General features: G+C 31.0%; 1 long non-coding RNA gene across 1 annotated transcript; it reads left to right on the forward strand.

Moving 5' to 3' along the window:
• Positions 1-173: 173 nt before the first annotated feature.
• LOC146425245 (uncharacterized) lies at positions 174-5,978 on the forward strand. Its single transcript, XR_014846834.1, has 3 exons — positions 174-289; positions 4,450-4,596; positions 5,773-5,978. It is a non-coding gene; the product is annotated as an uncharacterized LOC146425245 (long non-coding RNA).

Consider the following 5,978-nt stretch of genomic DNA (forward strand, 5'->3'; position numbering starts at 1 on the left):
TACAATGCGCCAAGGTATTGCTCCAAATCAAGAAAAATTCGAAAAAAAATCGGAAAAAAATCGAAAAAAATCCCCAAAAAACCCCAAAAAATTCCGGAAAAATTCCAAAAAAATTCCCAATTTTTTCCATGATTTTCCAATGATTTTTCCATGTTTTTTCCATGTTTTTTTCCAGCACCAGGACACTCTGACTTTAGCCACTTTGCGGATTTTTGGGAATTCTCAAGGCCAACCTCATTTCCACTTCAACGCCAACGAGATGGGATTTGTGGCCAGAGGATGTGGGCAGGTGAGGAAAATTCCAGAAAAATCCATGGAAAAATCCGGGAAAATCATGGAAAAATTTGAGGGGAAAATGATTGGGAATTTTGGGAATTTTTTGGGATTTTTTGGGATTTTTTAATTTTTTGGGGTTTTTTGGGGATTTTTTCGATTTTTAGGGATTTTTGAGAATTTTTTCTGATTTTTAAAATTTTTTGGGGGATTTTTTGAGATTTTTTAGAATTTTCTGGGATTTTTAGGATTTTTTGGGATTTTTTAGAATTTTCTGGAAGTTTTTGTGTATTTTTTGGGGATTTTTTGGGGAATTTTTGTTGATTTTTGGGGATTTTTGGGATTTTTCCGATTTTTTAGGATTTTTTTCTGAATTTTTTGAATTTGAATTTTTAGGGATTTTTTGGGATTTTTTGGGGAATTTTTTCGAATTTAAGGAAAATTTGGGGAATTTTTTTAGGATTTTTTTGGGGATTTTTATAGAATTTTTTCCTGAATTTTTTGGAACTTTTTCGATTTTTTGTTGATTTTTTAGGATTTTTTTCTGATTATTTTTTACGTTTTTAAGAATTTTTGGAGGATTTTTGGAGGATTTTTTGGGGGATTTTTGGAGATTTTTTCAGGATTTTTTGGGGATTTTTTTGAGGATTTTTGGGGATTTTTTTAGAATTTTCTGGGAATTTTTGAGGATTTTTTGAGGATTTTTTGAGGAATTTTTAGAGATTTTTTGGAGATTTTTTGGGGGATTTTTTGGGGATTTTTGGAGATTTTTTGGGGAATTTTTGAGGAATTTTGGAGGATTTTTTTGGGGATTTTTGGAGGATATTTTGGGGATTTTTTGGAGGATTTTTTTGGGGATTTGTGGCCAAAGGATGTGGGCAGGTGAGGAAAATTCCAGAAAATTCCAGAAAATACCATGGAAATTCCATGGAAAAATGGATGGGAATTTTTGGGGATTTTTTTGGGAATTTTTTGGGATTTTTTTGGATTTTTTTTCGATTTTTTAGGGATTTTTTTGGGATTTTTTTGGGATTTTTAAAGGATTTTTTGGGGATTTTTAAAGGATTTTTTCTGATTTTTTTTTTTTAATTTTTGGGGGATTTTTGGAGGATTTTTGGGGAATTTTTGGGGAATTTTTTGGGATTTTTTGGGGATTTTTTTGGGATTTTTTTTAGAATTCGGAAGTTTCTTGAGGATTTTTGGGGATTTTGAGGAATTTCTGTTGATTTTTGGGATTTTTCCATTTTAGGATTTTTTTTTCTGCATTTTTGAATTTTTTGGGAATTTTTAGGGGATTTTTTTAGGGATTTTTTTGGGATTTTTGGGAATTTGGAATTTGGGGAATTTTTTTGAGGATTTTTGGGATTTTATAGAATTTTTTTCCTGAATTTTTGAACTTTTTCGATTTTTTTGTTGATTTTTTAGGATTTTTTTTTGATTATTTTTACGTTTTTAGGAATTTTGGAGGATTTTGGGGATTTTTTTTGGATTTTGGGGAATTTTTGTGGATTTTTTGAGGATTTTTTGGGGATTTTTTTGAGGATTTTTTGGGATTTTTTTAGAATTTTCTGGGAATTTTTGAGGATTTTTTGGGGATTTTTTGAGGAATTTTTAGAGATTTTTTTGGAGATTTTTTGGGGATTTTTTGGGGATTTTGGAGATTTTTTGGAGAATTTTTGGGGATTTTTGGAGGATATTTTGGAGATTTTTTGGAGGATTTTTTGGGGGATTTGTGGCCAGAGGATGTGGGCAGGTGAGGAAAATTCCAGAAAATTCCATGGAAATCCATGGAAAAATCGATGGGAATTTTTGGGGATTTTTTGGGGAATTTTTGGGAATTTTTTTGGATTTTTTTGGATTTTTTTCTGATTTTTTTGGGATTTTTTGTGATTTTTTAAAGGATTTTTTGGGGATTTTTGTCTGAATTTTTTGGGGAGTTTTTTTAGGATTTTTTGGTGTCTTTTTAGGATTTTTTGGTGAATTTTTGGAATTTTTTGGATTTTTTGTTGATTTTTTAGGATTTTTTGTGATTATTTTTTACTTTTTGAGGAATTTTTGGGGGATTTTTGGAGGATTTTTTGGGGGATTTTTGAGATTGAGATTTTGGGGATTTTTTTTTGGATTTTTTGAATTTTTGGGGATTTTGAGGATTTTTTCAAATTTTTTGAATTTTGGGGATTTTTTGGGGATTTTTTGAAGATGTTTTTGGGATTTTTGGAGGATTTTTTGGGAATTTTGGAGGATTTTTTGGGGATTTTTTGGAGGATTTTTTTGGGGATTTTTGGCCAGAGGATGTGGGCAGGTGAGGAAAATTGTTGTTTGGATGGAATTTTTGGGGATTTTTGGGATTTTTTGGAGATTTTTTGGGATTTTTGGGGATTTTTGGGGATGATTTTTGAGATTTTTGGGGAATTTTTGGGGAATTTTTTGGGGATTTTTGTTTTGTTTTTGGGGAATTTTTGGGGTTTTTTTGGAGATTTTGGGTTTTTGGGGATTTTTGGGGTGAAGATTTTTGGGATTTTTTGGGTTTTGGGGAATTTTGGGGATTTTTTTGGGATTTTTTTTGGGAATTTTTGGGGGAATTTTTGGGGATTTGTTTAGGAATTTTTTGGGATTTTTGGGGATTTTTTGGGGATTTTTTTCTTATCTTTTGTGAATTTTTTGGGGATTTTTGGGATTTTTGGGGGAATTTTTTTGGGATTTTTGGGGGATTTTTGGGGATTTTTTTGGAGATTTTTTGGGATTTTTTGGGGATTTTTTGGGGATTTTTGGGGATTTTTTGGAGGATTTTTTTTGGGATTTGTGGCCAGAGGATGTGGGCAGGTGAGGAAAATTCCAGAAAATTCCATGGAAATTCCATGGAAAAATCGATGGGAATTTTTGGGGATTTTTTGGGGATTTTTGGGGATTTTTTTGGAATTTTTTTCTGATTTTTTTTAATTTTTGGTGATTTTTTAAAGGATTTTTTGGGGATTTTTGCAGATTTTTTTTTTTCGATTTTTTAGAGATTTTTTGGGGATTTTTTTGAGGATTTTTTGAGATCTTTTGGGCATTTTTTGGGAATTTTTTTCGGATTTTTTTGGGATTTTTTTGGGATTTTTTGGGGATTTTTTTCGGATTTTTTTAGGATTTTTTGGGATTTTTTTCTGAATTTTTTGGAACTTTTGGGGGATTTTTTGAGGAATTTTTTCTGAATTTTTTGGAAATTTTTGTGGATTTTTTGGATGATTTTTGGGGACTTTTTGGGAATTTTTGGGGAATTTTTGGGATTTTTGGGAGGATTTTTTTGGGGATTTCTTGGGAATTTTTGGGGATTCTTTTGATTTTTTTTCGACAAATTTTCTGATTTTTTTCTGATTTTTTTTTTTTAGTTTTTTAGAATTTTTTGAGGATTTTTTGGGGAATTTTCCCCATTTTTTCCCCAATTTTTCCCCAAATTTTCCCCAATTTTTCCCCAATTTTCCTCCTATTTTTCCCCAATTTTCTCCAATTTTTCTCCAATTTTTCCCCAATTTTTCCCCCAATTTTCCCCAAATTCTCCACAATTTTCCCCAAAATTTTCCCCATTTTTCCTCCAATTTTTCCCCAATTTTTCTCCTATTTTCCTCCTATTTTTCCCCAATTTTCTCCAATTTTTCCCCATTTTTCCTCCAATTTTTCCCCAAATTCTCCCCATTTTTTCCCCAATTTTTTCCCATATTTTCCCCAATTTTCCCCCATATTTCCTCCAATTTTTCCCAAATTTTCCCCCAATATTTCCCTAATTTTCCCCAATTTTTCCCCATTTTTTCCCCATATTTCCTCCAATTTTCCCCCAATTTTCCTCCTATTTTTCCCAAATTTTCCCCAAATTTTCCCCAATTTTTCCCCAATTTCTCCCCAATTTTCCCCAAATTTTCCCCAATTTTTCCCCATTTTTCCCCAATTTTCCCCAAATTTTTCCCCCATTTTTCTCCAATTTTTCCCAAATTTTCCCCCAATTTTCCTCCAATTTTTCCCCAATTTTCCTCCCATTTTCCCCAATTTTTCCCCATTTTTTCCCCAATTTTTCCTCATTTTTCCCCATTTTTTCCCCATATTTCCTCCAATTTTTCCCCAATTTTTCTCCAATTTCCCCCAATTTTCCCCAATTCCCCAATTTATCCCAAATTTCCCCAAATTTTCCCATTTTTCCAGGTCGGGGTAACTCTTTCCAACGGCAATTCCGATTTTTCCATTGGAATCGGTGACGTCATCTTCTTCCCCAAGGGAACTCAACATCACATCCGGAGTTTGTGCGAAGAAGATCTGCTGCTGGTTTTGGCTTATAGCACCGGAAACGAGGTGAGAATTCCAGGGAAAAAAATTTGGGAATTTTTGGGATTTTTTGGGATTTTTTTCCGATTTTTTTTCGATTTTTTTCGAATTTTTTTCGATTTTTTTTTCGATTTTTTTCCAATTTTTTTCGATTTTTTTTTCCATTTTTTTCCAATTTTTTTCAGATTTTTTTCCCATTTTTTTCGCAATTTTAAAAAAATTTTTGGGATTTTTTCAGATTTTTTAGGGATTTTTTTGGGATTTTTTGGGGGATTTTTTTGCCACATCCGGAGTTTGTGTGAAGAAGATCTGCTGCTGGTTTTGGCTTATAGCACCGGAAACGAGGTGAGAATTCCAGGAAAAAAATTTGGGAATTTTTGGGATTTTTTGGGATTTTTTGGGGGATTTTTTTCGATTTTTTTCCGATTTTTTTCGATTTTTTTCGATTTTTTTCAATTTTTTTCGATTTTTTTTTCCATTTTTTTCCAATTTTTTTCGATTTTTTTTCCAATTTTTTTCAGATTTTTTTCCCATTTTTTTCGCAATTTTAAAAAAATTTTTGGGATTTTTTCAGATTTTTTTTTTGGGATTTTGGAATTTTTTCCGATTTTTTACCTTTTTTTTTCGCTTTTTTATTTTTTCCATTTTTTTCGAATTTTTTTTCTTTTTTTTTTTTTTTCCAATTTTTTCCATTTTTTCCGCAATTTAAAAATATTTTGGGGATTTTTCCGATTTTTCCGATTTTTTCGAATTTTTTCCGATTTTTTTCGAATTTTTTTTTCAATTTTTTTTCCGATTTTTTCCTATTTTTCTGCAATTTAAAAATATTTTGGGATTTTTTCCGATTTTTGGGAATTTTTAAGGGATTTTTCTGATTTTGGGGATTTTTAGAAATTTTTGATTTTTTTAATTTTTAAAATTTTTCAATTTTTTCGATTTTTATTCGGAGTTTTTGGGATTTTTCTCGTGATTTTTAATTTTTTTTCTTGGATTTTGGGGATTTTTCCAGAAAATTCCAAAAAATCACCAAAATTTCCCAAAAAATTCCCCAAAAAATCCCAAAAATTAAAAAAATCACCAAAAAATAAGAAAAAAATCCCCAAAAATTCAAATAAAACCACCAAAAAATCCACAAAAAAATCCCAAAAAATTCCCAAAATTTCCCTTCTAATCCCAATTTTTTTTTTCCCATTTTTCCCACAGCTGGAAACTCTCCGGATGAATCAATATTTCCCTGGAACTTCTGACCACATCTTGGCTCAACTTTTCCATAAAAACCAAGAAGAATTCCAGAAATTTCCCAAACCTTCGGATTAAATTTGGGAATTCTCAACGTTTTCCTCGATTTCTGTGAAAAAATGTGAAAAAAATTCCGGAAAAATTCCGGAAAATTGCTTAAAAAATGGGAT

This window comes from Lichenostomus cassidix, chromosome Z (assembly GCF_008360975.1).
Source record: "Lichenostomus cassidix isolate B80296 chromosome Z, HeHo_3.0, whole genome shotgun sequence".
Lineage (NCBI taxonomy): Eukaryota > Metazoa > Chordata > Aves > Passeriformes > Meliphagidae > Lichenostomus > Lichenostomus cassidix.